Genomic DNA, 21,075 nt, shown 5'->3' with positions numbered 1-21,075 from the left:
TTAGTTCAGCTTCTGCGAAGTTTGTAATGTTATATTTATATTATCTGAAAATGTGACATTCATTCAGAAATAGACATTTTACCTTAAAATATTAGCGGACTCACACTGACTTTGAAATTTGATTACATGTGGTACCAGCATATCATTCTTTTTGAAGCAAGCAGTAATCTCTGCACCTGAAACTTTAGTTTGGGTTTTTGTTTTATTACCACAGAAGAAGATTTTCAAATTTGTTTTTTCTACTGAAGCAAAGGGTATCTATCATTCACACATATAAACTAACCACATGTGATGCTTGTACAAATGACAAATCTTGCTGTAGTGGAACAACTTACTTCTCACTTAAGCCATACGTAGAGACGTTGAGCACATTACTTTTAACAAACAATGATGCTACTGTAGATATTACTATTAGGAAAAATGCCACTGGATATTTCTCTACAGAACTGCATAGGAAAACATGTTGTAAAATAACATACTATATAGAGATAGCATGCATCCTTCTCACATATATAAAAATATAATTAAGGGACAAGCCATGTGCATTTCTAGGCAATGAAGAAGCTAAATTCAAGGAAGATATCACCAGGTTCAGTGATGAATTAATAGAATGTGGTTATAAGCATGGAGAGATACATAGGGGTATACAGGAAGTAAAAAATTTGAGAGGTGATAGGGCCCAACTCTATATGTATGGTCCAAGAATGACTCAAGAAAATATATCTGGAATAAATTATGGCAATAACAAAGTGAAAATAACACTAGAATATTCAAATATGTGGATTGTGTTAGACAAATTATTAATAAGAATTGTTTTATACTGCAAGCTGACACTGAAATTAATCACGTAATTAACAATAGACCACACTTTAGTTATAGGAATAAAAAGAACTTGAGAAGACTGCTATGTCATGCAAACAAGTCTCATGAGACAGATGTAAGAGGGCTGCAGAAATGTGGAAATTGTAATATTTGTGAAGTGTTAGCCTTAGATAATGAGTTCACACATCCCAAGACTAATAAGGTTTGTAAGTTTAAAGTCTCTGCCGACTGTGCAACCACAAATGTAATCTACTTAGCTACTTGTACTTTATGTAGCTCATTTTATGTAGGGATGACAAACAAGATGTTGAGGGAACGAGTCAGAAAACATCTAGCAGCTATAAGGAACCATGATATAGAAAGAAGGGCACTTGCTAAACACTCAGCTATGTTTAATTATACACACAGATTTAGTTTTAGCGTAATAGAATGTTTGAGATCAAGTTTAAGATTAGGAGATTTGAGAAATTTCACAGAACAATGTGAATTAAAGTGGATATTAGAATTGGAAGCAGATAGAATCCCTCGCCTTAATGATAGGGCTTCTATTAAGCCCTATTTAAAAGCTAGCCCTTTGAAATGAAATATATATTTTATATGTGTATTATATGTATTGCAAATGTTTTAATTGTTAGTAAGTTTTATATATGCAGTAAGTTACCATGTATTAATATTTATATGTATATGAATTATTGTTTTTTCTATGTGTGTGTGTGTGTGTGTATATATATATATATATATATATATATATATATATATATATATATAGGGCATTTACTTGTAGTTAAAGATGTGAGTTGACTTCAAGATCTTGATTACTCTAATTTATTGCTTTATTGATGAGTTGAATTTATATATATATATATATATATATATATATATATAGAGGGATGCAATGAGTGTTTTGTAATGGTCTGAGGAAGCATCGTTTGATGTGAAAGCGCTTACCTGGTATTAAATTATATCTACTGCTTTTAGCCACCTCATTTTGAATTTTTTATTTTAATTATTTGCACATTACTTTTAGCAATTAAGTTTTATAGTGTACACAGTATTTTGGGTTCTGTTTTGAGACTTTCTTTCTGACTGAATTGTACATGTAACAGACTTTATTCTTACTGTTCTGAAGCACTTTCTTTATTGGGAGGGACATGTATTCAGAATTAGTTTTGTTTCTGGATACCTTGATTGGTCCTGAAACATCTGCTTCAATTTCAGGAGGATTACTGCATACTTCTCAGTTTGAAGATTTCATTCTAAGCAGCTTTATTGCAAATAGGCTTTAAACTGAGCTAATTTGAGTTGTTAAAAAGTTTTTCTTGTGGTAAAACTGTGTTACCAACATTAAATGATCTCTCTCGCTGGTCACCACACAAACTGAACTTGCCATTATTACTTGACCACCAGCAAGTTTAGTACTTCAGACTGTGATTTAAATAAGAGAAGTCTGTAGAAGTGAACCTAAGTCTGAAGAAATATCTGTATTTAATTGTAAGTGACAAAAGCGCTCACTTGCGGTTTTTTGTATTAAAGTTGTCGTGTCTCCTTCCAGCTTGAGCCACTTTTTGAATCTGAAGTACTTCGGATTATTAACAACAATTACAAAACAACAACAATAACAACAATAAAATACACAAATTAAAATCAGTCGTCTGCTTTTACCATTACTTCTTACGTTTTTAAATCTGAAATCATTTTTAAGCTACAATAACCATGGCATAAAATATGGTATGTCACCACACTTCATCTGCATACCTATCTCTAGAAATAATGCACAGGGCGTTACACAGTGGAGACGTAGCTGTGAAGAAGTTTTAGAGGTAGATCACAATTAAATATATCTAGAAATCGCATTGATAACTGAGTTATTTAAACAACTTAAGATTTGCCTGTTTTTTTAATGCATCAGTTGTATAAGCAATATTCACTGCCTAACCCATGAATGATTCAAGATGTATCCACTCTCAGAATATTTATCCACTTAAGATTCATCACATTGGTTAAAATCTATTGTACTGATTTGCCTATTCTATTTAGAACTTTTATTTTTCAAACATTCAGTCAAACTGATGTATTCTTTATGCTCCTTAAGTTCATAGTATACTTTATCTCAGTTTTTCTAAATTATTACATAAAACATTTATCTGTTTTGGCTCATCATGTTATAAACAATCAAAATCCAAAAAATGATTTCCTGTTTGTGCCATGAAATTAAGCTTATTAGGCTTGTAATTCTGATGCAACAGGACTTTGAGTCAAATGTTACTGCTAGAAAACTCCCCTTAATCACAGGCTGCAGGACTTTGGGTCAAATGTTAATGCCAGAAAATGTCTCCTAACTTTAAGGCAGATTTCATAGTAAATTTTAATGGTCAAGATATTTTTGCTCATTCCCGCTATTTCTGCAATCATAAATATAATGGTATATGACCATCAATGTTATCATTGGGCCTTGACATTAACAGGCTATGTAGAAGAATAATACTCTGTATGACCATACCTCTCAACCTGCAAACATTAAAAATAGGTACCTAGGTCCATGACAAGTAAGTACAGCCGGCCAAAAATTTGGATATCTAATTAGCATACAAGTCAAATACCAAATACCACATGACTCTTCCCACTTCCAGTAGGAATGTGGGTTACTACTCAGAAACCCATGTTTATAAAACAGAGTGACAAAACTGACAGAAAATATAAACACATTATCTAAGAGACAACATAAAATCTGGGGACTTTAATAAACTGTACTGCAAAATACTACCACACAAGTTAATTTATTTTTCTTCTGAGAAAGGTTGGTGCCACTAGTATGTTGTTCATGTAGTGTGGTTTTCTGTGTCCTGTGCAGCTTCAAAAATTACGTGCGATGAGAGGGATTCAAAAAATCATGTGCAGGGTTAAATTAGGCCTGAAAATAAGTAAGCTCCTCCAAAATAGGGACAGATGAAAGGGCTGTATATGACCTCTCTTTACTCATATATTTTTTTCCTAGGGTCTCTGCTCAAATATATGCTGATAGACAAACTGGTGATTTTCTAAATTCTCTGCAAGTATACATGAGTATTTTTTTGGGGGGAGGTGTAGCTGTGTGCATGGGCATACATCCTCTGATACACCAGTGTCCTATCTGGTAGCCGTATTCTACCTTATACTCTTGGTAGATGGAACAAATTCTAATTCCTCTCACATCAGAAAATGAAAGAACAAATGAATAAGTATGAACTGACAGTAGTAAAATCACATTTAACATGCACATCCTATTAACATTTTGAAGAGCTGTTGCTAAACTGTTGCTTTAAGAAGTCTCGCTTCCTTTTCTTTTAAAGGCTTCTTATAACAAATACCTTCAAAAGTAAAACAATGCAGGACCAATTCTGATAGCTGGGAGGTGCAAGGAGCATAGCATGGGGAGTGGTTTACTGTTTGTTTCATTTTTCCGCCAACCAGAAATGGGAATTATAGTTTGAGTTCCCTAGTCAGGCAGTAATCCAGTTATAGTCCAATCAGATAATTAATATTATTACTGAGAAGGTCTGATTTCCAAGGAAGTAAACATCCCCTCCTTCTTCTGTGTTATAGTCACTTCTGTCTGTGTAAGTAATAAGTTACTGTTAGATATGCAATCTATTTTTAAACGCCAGGAATAAATCATATTGAACTTCACTCATTGTCTTTGCTTGATGAATATTCCTGCCTTTAGAAAAGACACATAAATCTGATTCTTGCCTTACGTCTACACAAAAGGAAAATGTGCAAGAGGAAGAAGATGATACTGTTAGTTTTTAATTGAGAAAACAAAACCTAGCCCACCACAGCCTACCGTTTCAGAAAGAGGAAGTATGTACTTTGTTCTAGGAAAACAGTCGCTCACAGCTGTCTAATGAGAAAGTCAGCACTTTATCATAGCTGTTCTTTTTGTAAAAGATTATTCTATCTCAATAAGAGAACAAAAGAAAATTAAAAGATCTGTGGTCTCAGTATGAGCAATCTAATTTTATACGTGTTTTTTCCTTGAAGAAACATACATCATCTGTTGGCATTTATTGGAGTGGGTTTCTGCTAGAAGGTTGGTACATTTTCTGTTTGCTGGTTTATTGTTAAGAGAAATAAAATAGAAAGTTGCCAAGATTAAAACTGGGTGTAGTATAGAATGTACCTGACAGAATTGAAAAACTGGCTGTATTCTCTGTAACTACAGTTCTCTTTTTAAAAATGTGTGTTACTTCTAAGGGTATGATTAGATGGTTCTAGGCATAAAGATATTTATTTATTTATTTATTTATTTTAACAAAGTGAGTCAAATGAGATGAGAATCCCTTTTTCACCGGTAAAGCACTGACAAAACAAACTTAACTGTATACATTATGGCCAAGAATGAAGCTTGAGTGGTACTAACTAATAAAACAGCTATCATACCATAGCAGAAACAGCTAATAAAAATGTAACTAAACAACAAATCAGATAAACTCAGACATGAGACACTTTTATTAAAATGCTTAGCGCTTTCATTGACAAATCAGATAAACTTCATCAGACCGCTCTTGAGGGAAAGGAATGTGTGATTTGTATGAGCAAAAAGTCATCATCTGAAGGTATATATATATATATATATATATATATATATATATATATATATATATATATAAAACTTGGTCATCTTTATTCCACAATGCATGCAATTAACTTGTTTTGTTACTGTTTTGCCAGTGAAAAAAAATGGGAATTTCATCATGACAAATGGCTATGGGTTAGTGTCAGTTTAAAGAGGACAGAAGGCAGACAAGAAGACTGTTATGGTTTATGAATTTAAGAATGCATATGAAAGGCTTAAAGTGGATTGTGATGGGAATGTATTAAATGTATTAGTAGATAGCAGACTTAGAAAGACAAACGATCCTTATCTGTCATCAGAATCTGTTTTTTAAATAACTGCAGTAAACAATAAACCAAGTAATCTAGAAGACCACAACATCACTACGTATGATCATTAAGTTATTTATGTGGTAGATATAGACAAGTCATATGAAGAATCATATTTAATATACTAATGACTGATTGACAGAGGGGTATCACAAATACCTAGTAAGTAGTTATGATATGATATGAGAGATTTATTCAGTCCATTTAGGAGGGTAAAATAGGTATATTCCCTTAATTCAGTTCTGAAGTCACTTTATGCTGCACCATTTTGAATCATCGTTAAGGTGTAGTCAAGAAAAATAAATGTTTGTGTAGAGTGAGAGACCACTTTTATACTCAGCTGTAACAGCAACTAGTTTGTCATGTAAAATACAAAAAAATCTGCAAAAAGTATGCAACATCCACACACGCACACATACACACACACACACACACACACACACACACACACGCACGCACGCACACATATTATCTTTGCAAATCAAATCTAAGTCACTATGCCAACTAAGGTTTAAGAAAAAAGGTTAAAACATTAAAAAATGTTATGGCAAACTTCTAGATTATATAGTCTGATTTGTCAGTCGTTAACATGTATTGCATACCGAGTCTGTGCTCTTGGCTCTGGCATAACACTCACCACACTCCCCCATTCTATATGTGAACAGGTGATTCTTTGTGCAGTATATGTGGATGGAATATGAGTAGTGACTGGCAACTCAAAGACAAGCCTTTGGTGCCTGTTGATGTGCGCACAATGAGACTGAAATATTGGGTTGAAAGCCTATTTCTTTGCTGTCACTGCTTTACCAACCATCAAAATGTACTCAGTACAGCCTAGTTTTGACTCTACCTTATGATGAAAATGTGTAAAAGTGCTATCAAACTAAGGTAACTTAAACAATTTATGCAGGGTTATCAAGTATTTCTGTTTTTATGACAACTAATTTTGTGTAGGGTTATACAGTAATAACTTGTAGTTTTGTGCAGGGTTATATAGCAATTGTCATATAGACTTATAGATTAGTACTAGGCTAACTACCCTTGTGGGCCATTTTAAGCCTAGCCAATTACCAGCCTTCATATCCTCATATCTCTGTACATTCTTTGGGACTTGGTATTATGACCATAAAAATGTTAAACAGAAGTGTATTATGTAAACCTGCCATGCAGAATCCACATTGTCAGGTATGGAGAATGGGCAACAACTTGTTCTTAGACCTGTGCATGTACTTCCTGAGCCCAAGTTATAGGACTCTCATACCCTGCATAATAACTAGACAAGGAGGTAACTCAAGGCATTGTTTCATAGGAAGATCGTCACACAGAGTGTGTAGCCTGACACGCATTCCTCACTGATCCTTTTGACAAGTTGTGCTCTTTCCTGATTTCAGCCTAACAATGACAAATGTGGATGCTTTTTGGTTAAGCTACCCAACCTATTTCCTCTATTTCCTAACATTATGCATCATCTCACTCATCCTTGTTCCTTTAGTTTTATTTTATGTTTATCTTGTATAAATTATTTTTTCCTTAATATCAAAAGTAACTCTTGGAAAATAAAATAATGAAACCATGAAACCAAATTAAAATGCAATAATAATAATTAAAAAAAATGGATGATGGTTAGAAAATGTACTATGGTGGAGGAGGTGAAACACTTGCACAGCAGGGAGAAATGTTTCACCAAGCTTTCACCTAACAGGTTGTGGAAGGAGTGGGACCTGTGGCCTGCTGTGTGATATAGAAGTGGATTAAATGATAAATGATAGTGGCCAGTGAACAGGAACTAGCTAGGTAACACTGCACTGCCAGAAGTGGGAGCAGCCTATGGGAAAAGCAATTGAAGTATGTTGTACAGAGAGTCAGTGTGCGTGAAAATAAAATGAAAAATGAATTAAAACTAATAAACAAAATATGGAATAAGGCGTAGAACAGTGGCTGGTAGATAGACTCAGACAGACTGAGTCAATGGGCACATAAAAAACAAAGCCTCATACTTTCTTTTGGGAATGAATATATTTTATATTACATGATACAGAGAAATAATGCATTCTTAAAGTCACAGTATGACTTGAATCAGTTAGATTTATCGAACTTACTATATAGTTTCAGGGGCCATGTCTGCATAGCAGCTGGCTGTGATCCACTGGGACATATACTGTTTGTAGATTTAAGAAAGACCATTGATGACATGATCCACTTCATCTCCTAAAAAATACACATTGCCTTTGACACAGCTCTTATTACTTGATTTAGAAAATTAAAAAAAAACTGGGAATGGACAATAAAACTCTAATATTACAGTGAGAAATAAGATATTGTTTTTAGTGCTCCACAAGATGCATACATTTGTTCCTTTATGAACCTTTTCATGGGTGAAGTTATCTGATAATTATAAGCAGGGGACTACTACAATTAATCATGTATAATGTGGTCCCTTACATGATTAATCACAAGTAAAATGTCTAAAGCCTTGGGACTCAGTCTCAAAGCAGTGACACTCTCACAGATGTAAAATGTACAAAAACAAGTTCTTAAAGAAAGCAGGTTCCCAGTACAATGTCGGGGCAAGCTTCATATCCACAATCTCTAAATACATCTACTTCAAGTCTGCAGAAATTGGAGGAGAGAGAAAATGTGGAAAACAAATGGAAAACTCTCCTTCTCTCGCTCTTCTCCAAGTCCACAACAAAGTCACTGCATGGCTTACAAAGTTCCTGTGTACTGCAACATCGACAACAGGAAACTTGTGATCTATTTGTTTCAAGCATTCTTAGGCTCACTGCTCCAGGCTGTGACAACACATATGTTTACACTTAAGCAGTTATGCAGATATTTTCAGCTTTGCAAAAATTATACAGATCATCACAATTCACAGAAAAGTCTAGATCAACTCTGATGATGTTTAAAAGTCAGCAAGTTAAAACAAATATTTACTCACATTTTTGTTGGTATGAATAGATTGGAAGACATTTATAAACATACTGTATTACATGCTTATCTAGTATAATGACACGTGTGCTGTTTCTGACAGTGGTCGCATATTAAAGTCAGATTGTTAAAAACCTCTACACAAAAACAACCAGAGTAATGTCAAAGATCATGTGTGACTGAGAACTCCATTTGTAATGATCTCTATTTTCAGTATTATAATTGAACTGAGTCTTAACTTGAGTTGTTAGATAACATCAAAAAGATACAATGAGAATGAACTTCAAGAATTATTGTTTTTTCTTGCCTTCCCTTTTCTATCAGATTATCATATAGGATAGTAAAGATCAACTTGATTTTCCTCAAAAGGGCACTTAACAGTTTTTCAGGGCTCAGTGCAATCTCTGTGCAGAGCTTGCCATCCAATTAGGCCATAAGGTAGGCATCGATTCTGGATAGAAGTCTTGTGGATACTGGGCAGAGATCCAGCATCATAACAGTCACAGTGGGCAAAAGGTAGCATGATGCTGCCCCACATCCACACATTGCACTCATTATCTGAATACATAAGTACAGTGTCATAGTTTGGGATCTGAGGGAAGCGTACGCACATGGGGTGCATATGGTTGACACCATTCATTTGATTCCCTGAAGAGTCTAGATAGGCTTGCCTGTGGAATAATAATAATACCTCAACTGTTTGAACTCTACACATGACCTTTATTGCTAATTTGCAGTATTTATAGCACATCTGAGGGTACCTTGTGTTATAAATAGTCACACGTTTTGTGTGTTTATGTAAGGTTTCATATTAGTAAGTACAGATGTGTAGAGTGTGCTATTGTAGAAAATATGGGCGCAGACGCGCTCGCACACACACACACACACACACACACACACACACACACACACACACACACACACACACACACACACACACACACACACACACACACACACACACACACTCCCATCACCATAATGCCTTCTTCATGATACATAGCTGTTTTAGTCTAAGATCTGCAGTATGAACATAACATTCTTTGGCCATTGTCCTGTTTTCATCCATCAGGCTGTCCAGCATTATAGTCCTGGTATGGGTCTACCTCAGAACATCAGCGTACATAAAACGTTCACATAATCCAGACCAGAATGTCAAAGCTGCACTTCTGGAACAACCAAAACATTGACTAGCCACAACACCAAAGAGTGTGTGCATGAGATCCCAGTATAGCAGGGGTGAGGGTCTTGCCCTTTCTCAGCTGTAATACAGTCTCAGAGTTATTATATATAATGTGCAGGGGGGTGTGGGTGGTGCAGTGGGGTTTGCCTCCCTGCAAAAGTTATATTTTGCTGTTGTTGATTGTCAATGTTATGGACATTCGAGTTAGTGGAACTTAATGTTTAGGGCTTGATTATGTGACAGTCAACATTTTGGTAAGTCTGCTTTGTCATATAGATCCCCTGGTGCCTGTTTCCATCTGGAAGATGATCTAATTCTGGTCACAGTGCAGCCAGTGCCAATCTGTACACAGTCACACAGTGTGTGCCTTACACGGACATAACAAAATCTTCACAAGAAGCATCTAGGAAGTAGAAATGCACCTTCAGGTGACCAGACCCTTGCTTTATCAAGTTAAAAGCCTGTAGGTAGACTGTGCTGTACACCTCTTCTGTCTGGTGGTGTGTTGTCCTTCTCACAGGTGTGAGCAGTGATGGCTGTAAGGAGTCAGCTGGATTCCCCTGTGATATGCCTGTGTGGTATGTTCCTGCTCTCCAAGGTGCAGCAGTGCATACCCCAGCCAAGTAGTGGCACTGTGAGTGATACCAGGCTGCTTGGCATAAACCCACTGAATATACATCCATAACTGTCACACATGCTCTCTACCTAGTGTTTGAAGAAAACTGTACCTGTTGTGATAAGCTGGGACAACCTCTATTCTGGGTGCTCGTAATGAGACTTGTTCATTCTATGTTTGCTGTGATGTCAGATGAAACTGCTATACAGCTGATGTTTCCCATCACTGCAATCCTTGCAGTTATGGTTATCATATATAGATTATTTGTTCACAATGGGCCACAATGCAAGGTAGGAATTGTTCAAGGAATCTGTTTCCAGCTGCATGTGATATTCCTGTGGTGTCCTTAGCAGGCTGTTTGAAGGTGTCTGTTGCTATTATATGACAACTGTCATGACTTTGGTCCACAGTGTTACTGGGGATCCATGCCTGATGTGCACATGTGGAGACACATGTTGCAGAGTCTGTCAGGTATGTGAGGACCCATATGGTATCTTGCATGCTGATTCTAGTTAGTCAATGCATTGCACTGTAGTCTGACATTGTACTGATGCTATTAAAGTGGCCTGTCATTGTCAACATAGAGGTGGTGGCAAGGGTCTTATGGATAATGCCATTATCCCGATGATTGTACAGGATACTTGATTCATTTTAGCTTCTGATATGGATTATAGCACCTCTGTTGTTTTCCATTTTTGTAGGGCTGTTGTATAATATCAGATATCTCTGAAAAACATGCCTGAAAATATGTGTGCAATAGAAAAGTGCACTATTTATTGGTGTGGCAGTACTGAAGCTATTTAACCTGCGGCCTGAGCTAATCCAACACTCTCACAAATGACTCTAAATCATGTCCACATCTTTGTCCCAGCTTTGTATGTGGGCTACCAGTCTGCAGTGCAAACCATGTCACTAAATCCCAGTGCTAGTAACTAAATACATAAAAGGCCAGATTCAATTTTATGCAAAAATAAATAAATCAATTAAATCAATAAAAACACTTATATGTCCAGTAAAGCTTATACAAAGAAAGCATTCTGTTTTACCATTCATAAATAGCACCCCCTCAGATTTCTTGGTTAGATGAGTGGATCATTACCAAAGCAAATACGCATTGTTCCCTAAGGGTGATGATTCCATTAAAAATTAAACGATTTTACCAGTAAATGTTGTAATACTTCATCTTAACTGCTAGTCAGATAAATGCCTGTTTGTTTATCTGTTTATTTATATGCTTATTAACTGGACAGATGGCTAATATCCTTGGATCTGGATTGTATGCCAAACAAAGGGTTTTAGTTCTGACTTCTGAGTGAAATTTAGGAAAGGTTGTAATAGATTTTATACATGGGGGAATTGTAGTCATGATTTTAGGGTCAAGAATGGATAAAGCATGCTCAGTGGAGTGTAATTGTGAACGAGGGACCTGAAGGGTGGAGTTATGAAATGACGAGGGATCCATGGTTGAAGGGGATTATTTTTCACTAGGAAGGGCAATAAGTCTGATGTCAACACAGGTTCCCAGAGCTTCCAGGGGTGTGTTTTTAACGTGATAGCTATAAGCGAAAGATTCAGCATCTGTCTTGTTGCAGCCATAATGTCCACCAGACATCCACAAATCTGACTGACTCCTCTGAAGATAACTACAATGCTTCCAGCTACCAGTACACGTCCATTATTCCTAACACACATGTCCGTGATTCCTAACACACATTTTGCTCTAAGTCCTGAACCCAAAATTACCCCTTTACAAACCAGTTCCCAAACTAGTTCCCACTGGTTACCTGCAACTGGCATTAATAGAACACATTCAAACAAAAATAGTTATAAAACCCTAGCTAATAAAATTTTAAAAAAATGTCTCTAACTCCCCACCTACCCTTACTCACTGGCAGCAAAAGCCCAAATAAACATGGAAAATCTAACAAAAAGGCTATTTCACAGACCCTAGCTAAAACAGGCAGTCAATAAGAATAAAATTAGAAAATAGTCATAGAAACATAGAAAAGCAGTTACTCCTATAGTTAGTACATGAGAAGAACATATCAAATCTGTTTAAAAAATGATAAATGAACAGAAAAAGCATAACCCTTGCACCAGGTTACTCATGTATACTAACTCTAACCCTGCCGCCATCCCTACCCCAACTCAGCTTTACACATTACTCACTAAAAACCCTTTCCATAATAGTGCCACTAATCAAGACAAAAAGACATATAACACCCACAATGCCAGTCTCAACATTAAATCTATTCCCTTGCCTAACCCTAACTCACAAACACTTGTACATACACACTACTTGCTGTAATGTAGGCTTGCACATTTTCATATATACCACCTTTTCACTCAACCAATCCTTTTCTTGCATACTCCTATATACTTACACTATATAAAACTTGAATTCAAACAAGTATGATTCTCACAAATGTGCAGCGATTCATTTGTCTATTCCCTGTTTTATAATCACTCATTTGTGCTTCTTTCATATGTATTTTCTGCCAAAGGAATACGCATGTATGACTGTGTGTATGCATATGTGTGTAATTCAAGATGTTGCGCCATTGTTTTTGTTTATGATGGTAGTATACTCTGATATGCTGACACATAATCCATGCTAGTGCAGCTTTAGCGAGGCTGTTTCCCTATTGGATGGAACTTCTGCGGTCCTATTCCAGATCCAAGCCTGAATGTGAGCAATTCACTTAATCATTTGGTGAGTGAACCTTGCTTACTGTCAAATATTTGTCACTGGCATTACAAGAGGTAATGCAACTACAGTGCAAACAGGTTCACTTGGGGCCTTCTAATTTGTTCCTTGCATGCATCAGCTTTCTACCCTCACCCACCACTGTATTGTCATTTACCAGAACTACCTAACCAGTCTTTACTTTGTGTGTATTAAAAGGAGCAGTTCTTTATTTTTATTTCTTAAAAATCTCCTGTTCTACACTGAAAGGATCTGAAACCTGTACTTTTATAACAAATAACATTAAATCATACTGTATATGTAGTAACAAGCTTTGCAAGTTTAGTGGTACTTAAATAAAGTGTATTTGAGCTTTTAATTTAAAGTGTTAGTGGGAATTCTTTATGTTGTCTTTTCCATACATTCTTCTGCACATGAAAACAGAAAGCTGAGAGGCTTCACACATAGCTGGTCATTATGTCATTCAGAGGTATCTAGAGTTTACTATCATATCCAGTTATCAAATACTACCTGGCATGCAAGCCTTGTGAATAGTGTGTGGTGTGTGTGTGTGTGTCCATAGATAATGGGACAAGTGAAGTTAGCCTGTACTGTCATTTTTGTTTATGGTGTTAACATACTCTGATATGAAGACGCATTAATTTTTTTCTCATGCAGCTTTAGAGAGACTTAGTCATTGGTCATATTCAGCAGAGTAATACAACAGGATTTAATGTAATACCAAATGTTACCCTGGTTTTAGTATTCCCAGAGTGCATTCACAACATACTGTTGCCAGATGTCAGGATTTTACCCATAACAGCAACATTCTCTCTACAGTATACACCTATTTAAATTTTGCAATCCATTTCAGACCTGGCATGATCCTGATGTCTGACAGTTTTGCATAACTTATATTGTTAGAAAACTTTGGGAAACAGTTCTGCATTTTTCACTTTTTCAAGTGTAGAAATAGTTTCAAAATTTATCTTTCACCCTTTGAAGTACTGCATTCCTGTTTTAGTAGTTCATTACTGCTATACGCAAAGGACATTTACAAAAAAATTATAAAAAGTCAGATGCAATTCTCTGGGTTCTTATTAGTTTAATGTTTATTTTCTTCAGTGATATTAAGACAGATAGTATAACACCCTATATAGCTTTGAGAGTTAAGCACTATTAATACATTTCCTCTTGTATCCCTAGGTTTGATTCCCAAAATTTCCTCTTGTAACCTGTGATTCTGAACAAGTCACATAACTAGGCAGTGCTTTTGGGATGTCCCGGAAAATGGGCCATGTTCAGTGAGCATACCCAGTTAACAAATTAATTTTTGTTACCTTCCACTGACCTAGGTGAGTACAGGTATATCAGTGTCACCTACATTATCTCTAAGATCATGGAGTATACTATTGTAGACTTAATCAATAAGGCCATACAAGATAGGTAGACCCTACGCACTTCACAGTTTGGGGTTGTCGAGGGTAGACTGTTCACCCTTAATTATGTTAGCTGCTTTGAAAAAGTCACCCAAAAACCTAGAAGTTATTTCCTAGCCACATGGATTATTGGGAAAAAGTCAATGGATTTGATACTGTTCCCCCCAGCATCATAAAATAAGCTAACCCAACTAAATAGGAACCAGTTCATAGTTTGCTGGATTGATATCTGGCTATCAGATACAACATACCTGATCAGAATAAATTGCGCTATCTCCAAAATGTAAAATTTAAATAGCAGTGACCTTCAAAGTTTTGTTCTAGGCCGTCTCATCTTTAGAAACTATTTTTCTGAAGTACATGCAAATGCTAATAACACTTGACTAACTAAATTTACAGACATTACCTTGTTTCTGCCTGCAAATTCTGGTATTTTATGACTTTCTGTCTTTCTGTATGTAAGACACTGTAATCACTGGGTGTAGCAATTTCAATGATCAAGGAACTTTTGTTTTCTTTTCATGGACTACTATATCTGGTTTTCTCGTATCTATTTTCTGAACTGTTGATAATGGGTGATCTCACGTGATATAAACTTTGTCATTCTCTCTAATGCCTTGTGGTTTATGTTTCCAATGTTTTTCAGCTACTTCAGTAATGTAATGTTTGCACAATCCCCAATGCAACAGTCTTGCCACATTATTATGCCTTTCAGTATACAGACCCTCTGCCATTAGTGTATCACATCCAGCAACAAGATGTGCAAATGTTTCTAGTTCTGTTTTACAGAACCTGCATTTGTCTGTTTCTCCCACATGTTCAATGGAGTTTGTAAACCAAATTCCATGTAGTCCACTATCTTGGACCACCAATATTAACTTTTCATCTTGTGGTTTAAATTCACCTCTCCTTAATCATTCCTGGGTCAAATCCCGATGGACATGGGGTTATTCCAAAAGTCATAGCTGGCTTTAGGCACCAGCAACCCCTGCGGCTGCTGGGGGGCCCCAACCACAGAAAGTTGTCTTGATATTTTGTAACATATCTGTCAAACCAATAAAAGCTAGTACAGCAGTTTTGTGTATGTTGTAAACCAAGAGGGTAATAACTCTTATTTTTATCTCCTTTGCAATTCAAAGATTTATCTGCTTCTAGTAACATTGTTTTATCAAGTAACAGCCTTCACAATTCCATTAAATATTTTACCAATGACATAGTGCCCCTGGCTTAGTTAAACCCTGCTGGTGGACCTCTCTTTACTAAAACTAACAACATAGTCAGCTTTATTTACCTGCAACACCAATGGCTGCAGGGAGGGACCCCTTAATCATCCTTGACTGTGTGGGAGCCACACAAAATCTTCTTCTGGTTGAGGAAAAATGAGGAGAAAAAAATGTATTAATTTCCTGGTTATGCTTTTTAACCTGAACAGGGCTTTGATATGACACTGTTTGGATAAAGCTGATAATGAACATGAGCAGGGTAACCACCATAAAGATCAGCAGCCTAGAGAGACTGATTTCAGTGCAAGCCTGGAATTTTAAGAAGAGATGATGCTTCCAGTCTATAACAATGATTTTCTTTTTAAGGGTTTTATAAACATTGGCAGAACACCAGATACTATAACTCTCAGCTTCTTTGCTGAAGAATTCAGTGCAATCCAAAATATAATAGTAGAATAAAGGTTCACAATCAGGAGCACATTTTAAATATTATTCTAATTCACTTAAAAGTTATAACACCTTTTGCATCAATATGCATTTTTTTTGGACAATAAGAAATATAAAACGTTGATGTCTGGGTTTATTGACTGACTGTAATCCTAAATGATTTACTAGCAAATTACATTTTTTGAAAGACAAGGGAAGATTATAAGCAAAATCAGGGAAGGTCCGTGAAATCCGAGACAGTGACAGCTATCCATTACTCCTCAATGAGGTAAATAACAGTGACTTACCCCTGCTGCTGTTTGATGACTGCTAAACAGCAGTCACTAATGCGGTGTGGCAGTACCAGTATTGTGCAATGTATTGTTATTTGCTGAAATATGTACAAAACTAGTATTGCTATGGCTAATACGTTTGTGTGTGTGTGTGTCTGTATGCGTGCGTGCGTGCATGCGTGCGTGTGCGTGTGTGTGTGTGTGTGTGTGTGTGTGTGTGTGTGTGTGTGTGTGTGTGTGTGTGTGTGTGTGTGTGTGGTGTGTTATCACTGATTTTTATCTGTCCACATAGTAATGCCAGGACACATACATTATTCTTCTAGATATCAGTAAAAAAATACAGCTAACAAGTAATTGTATTTCAAAAGTTAGGCATAAAATGTATCACAGAACACTCAGACAATTAGATCTTTACAAGTCTGGTGGTCCTTACTCCCCAGACTATGTAAATGGATACAGGGGTATCCCTTAATTATCGTTGACTGTGTGGGGGCCCAGCAAACACTATTGCTGGTTGGGGAAAAATGAGGAATAAAAAAATATATATACATTTTCTGATTACACTCTTTAACCTCAATAGGGCTGTGATATGACCTTGTTCTCAATAAAGCCTCCCAACAAAGCATACATATTCAATATGCTGATGATTCAACTATCATCCTCCAACAATTTCTCTATCCTCCAAAAGAGTACCCAAAATTCATTCACATCCATAGAAACCTGGCTAAATCATGCTTAAATAATGTTGAACCCCAACAAAACTAAACTGTTACTATTTTCATCAAAATCTCGAGCCACAGATTTCAAGAGTTTTTCACAAAACAATACAGAAATTGAACAAGAGAAAAGTTCAAAACTTTTAGGAATCACCATTGATAAATTCTCTTTCGAGCAACACATTTTCAATACAGTAAAAAAAAAACACATCAAACTTCGCAAACTATACCGACATAAACTTTACTTAGATAACAAACAAAGATAAAACTAGGAAGCAGTCTACTTCTCCCCTCCCTCTTGTATGGAAGTCCCATTTTCACAAACCTCCATATATCTATTAGTAATAAGCTGCAATCTTGTTACTACTAGATAGCCAAATTTGCCTCTAGCATGTCTAACCACTCAAACCACTGTAACGCTATTACTAACCTGTCCCAGCTTGAATTTCACCACTATCTCCATTACTCCCAGTTAACACTCACCCACAAGTTAATATTCAAACCTAATAGCTTCCCAGCACTCCAATCTATTCTACACACATACACCCCAACTTGAACCGTCCGGTCTACAAACAAGTACATTTTAAATGTAACTAAACCCAACAAAAGAGCTGGACAATGCTTATATTTCTTTAATATTGCCAAACTATGGAATGCCCACCCTTCTAACATTACTCAACTTGAGCAAGCTCCACAAAACAGCAGGCAATTCCAGAAAAGACAACTGTGAGTTGAAATATTATTTAAGTCTATTTAATGAGACAGCACATACAAGGATTAAGCGCTTTCGTAACAAATACTTCATCAGAATCAATAAATCAAACCAAACACCATCCTTAAATACCCCTCCCAATTGATCACATGACTCAATGCACATTTTCCAGCAATACAAAACAATTGCATTGACTTGTTTGCTAAAACAAACCCCCACACACGTCTTAAAAATCAGAAATTAAAAAAAAAAATAAAAATATATGCAAAATCATGTTTGTTTTTAAAAGTTAGGGGTGTCGTACAACATAGGATTTAAGCTTTAACACACTGGATATTGACAGACCCTCATTTAGACCTGGGAGGTCGTGGCATTCACTCTAATCTGAATAAGAAAATAGCAGCCCCTACAGGTACGGCAATTGTAAGGCTCCAAGTTGCAGTAACAAATGTCAGAGAGCCAGAAAACTGTAGCATATAAATGTTTATTCACTTAGATGGCTAAATAGCCTTAAACCATAATGAAGAAAATGCAAACAGACCAGTTTCGGCTATGCAAAGTACGTAGTCTTCATCAATGTTGAACACTAAGTGAATAAATATTTATATGCTACAGTTTGCTGGCTCTCTGAAATTTGTTAATTCAATCTAATCTGCCAACGCAATTACCTTTCTTCCAATATATCCTCCCATGCCCCCCCCAGTTCTTGTAATACTTATTCTAATACAAAAAAAATGAAAAAAGTGATCAGATGTTCCATGATATGCCCAGCCAGGGCTTTTCTATTGTCAAGTTTCCTGATATCTGCGGTGTGCGCATAGATTTGTTCTTTAAGTTTTCTCTTGGTCTTGCCCACATAGTAACAATTACATGTTTTGCACATAGCCAAATATACCACCCCAATGGTATTAATATTACTAAATGATTTTGACCTGATGGGCAAATTATTGACTATGATGTGGTCCTCCTCAAGGATATCTTTACATTGCTTACAGAGGCCACATTTGTAAGTTCTAACCCTCTTATTACTGTGCCCCTATTCACAATGAATAAAAGCATGTTCTAAATAATTTTTAATGGTCTTACCTCTTCTGTAGACCACCGTGGGACATTCCCTGACCATGTTTGCCCATTTCTTTGAATAGAGAAATAAAATCTTCCAATTTTCCGCCAATATACATTTAATCTGATTATCTTGACTGCAAAACTTGGTAATAAATGCTTTTTTAACTTTTGGTGCATTGCCATGCCCCCCACCCCCTCCATGGCCACTTGGGATATAGAAGAATAGGAGGAATAAATTAAAGGAACAATATTCCCCCCTGAGCCTTCTTTCTAAAATACTGTCATGAATGGGGGCCACAATTTTCTCAGGATAACCTCTCTTGAGGAACATATCCCCCAATTTCTCATACTCATCAACTAGACTATCATTGGTGGAAATCATCCAGGCCACCCAAACATACTGGCCTTTGATAATTCCTATTTTTTTATTTAAGGGGTGGTTACTCTCAAAATGTAATAGACTGTTGCAATAGGTGGGTTTCCTATAGATGGTATTAACCCACCTCTCCCCATGATAATCCTTAGAAATGGTAACATCAAGGTATTTCATAAAGTCGATGTTGTAAGAATATGTAAATCTAAGGAAAGGGTAGTGGAATTGATAAATTCTATAAAGCCAGTAATCTCCCCCACAGGTCTATCCCATACGAAGAAAATATCATCCAAAAAATAGAGATATAACCTCCATGGCTTCACTTCAAAGTGTTTGGATAAAAAATGCCTTTCCCATTGTATTAAAACAATATTTGCAAAAATGGTGGCATATGCTGCCCCCATGGCAATCCCCTTGGTTTGTCTAAAATACTGGCCATCCAAAAAAACAAAATTGTATTTCAAAACTAATTCTGTGCACAAGACCAAAACATCGACATTGTCATTACTGAAACTGGTACATTTGCACAAGAAATCCTGAAACCTTTCCAAACCCAAATCAGGTGGAATCACATTAAAATTTCTACCACATCTATGATCAGAAACACATAATCTTTAGAAAAGTTTAAATCCTTTATTTTTAAAAAAAGAAGTGCCAGGAGTCCCTGCAAATATGTTCAAAAGGCTCCAAGCAATTTTTTAACATAATATCCACATATTTGCCAAGGGGATGGGTTTTAGATTTTCTGGCATTAATAATTGGCCGCACAGGTGGATCAGTGGTGCATTTGTGAATTTTAGGTATTCCAAATATACATGGCACCACTGGATGTGTAACATGTAAATACCAGTGTACCTCGAGTGTAATTTCTTCCTCATCCACCATGTCCTGAAGAAAAAAATCAATTCTACGGTATGCCAAGTTTATGAAATTCATGGCTGTTTCTTCATACAAATCACAATTTATGACGTGACACGTCATTTTATACAAATAATCTTCCCTGTTCATTACCACCACCCCACCCCCTTTATCAGGTTTCATGAGCCTAACATTTTTATTATTGGTCAGTTCTTGTATCAACATAAATTCCTGAGCATTAAGATTGCCAAGTCTCTTAATTTCATCAGTTCTTAAAGACCTAAAATCCAGTTCAACCATTTTTAAAAGATAACCAATGGCAAAGGCAACGGGGGATTAAAAGCACTACTCCGTTTCAACACAGTCCCTATTGAGTTTGTTTCATCCTCAAAAACAACACCTAAGTTCAATTTTATATGAAACAGTTTTAAATCAATTATTAAAGTATCAATTTTAAAGTTTGCAGAGGGAACGAACAATTCTCCCTTGCTCAGGAGATTAGTGTGCTCAACTGTACACTGGTATTGACTATAATTATAAAGTGAAAAGTCACCTGTGTAGTCATGAATCATTGTAGGGCCTTCCACAACACTATACCCATCAGCTGCATTTATATCAGTAAGAGCCAAGTTTATCACCGCCACCGTTGTGGGTTGTAAGGGTGCTGTTCTTGCCGGCTGAATTCCGCATTCTTCTTTGAAGGGTTTATGTTATTTTGCTCTGCTTCTCCCTCTGGTTTCTTATTCTTTCCGATCTCTGTACTTGGTCTCCTTGGTTTGCCCCTAAAGGGCATTTGTTGCATCCTCCAT

The 21,075-nt window shown here is 36.2% G+C and overlaps 1 protein-coding gene across 1 annotated transcript in view; it reads left to right on the top strand.

Moving 5' to 3' along the window:
- The first annotated feature begins 4,441 nt into the window (after positions 1-4,441).
- The window catches only part of LOC122811218 (SLP adaptor and CSK interacting membrane protein), a 335,317-nt gene continuing 318,683 nt past the window's right edge, over positions 4,442-21,075 (top strand). Inside the window, exon 1 of the mRNA XM_044082909.1 lies at positions 4,442-4,891. The gene's annotated coding sequence lies outside the window, so the exon portion shown is untranslated. The remainder of the gene's footprint in view (positions 4,892-21,075) is intronic.

The sequence above is a fragment of the Protopterus annectens genome, chromosome 9.part0 (assembly GCF_019279795.1).
Source record: "Protopterus annectens isolate FY-2018-M chromosome 9.part0, PAN1.0, whole genome shotgun sequence".
NCBI lineage: Eukaryota > Metazoa > Chordata > Ceratodontiformes > Protopteridae > Protopterus > Protopterus annectens.
This window is presented reverse-complemented; position numbering and strand designations above follow the sequence as displayed.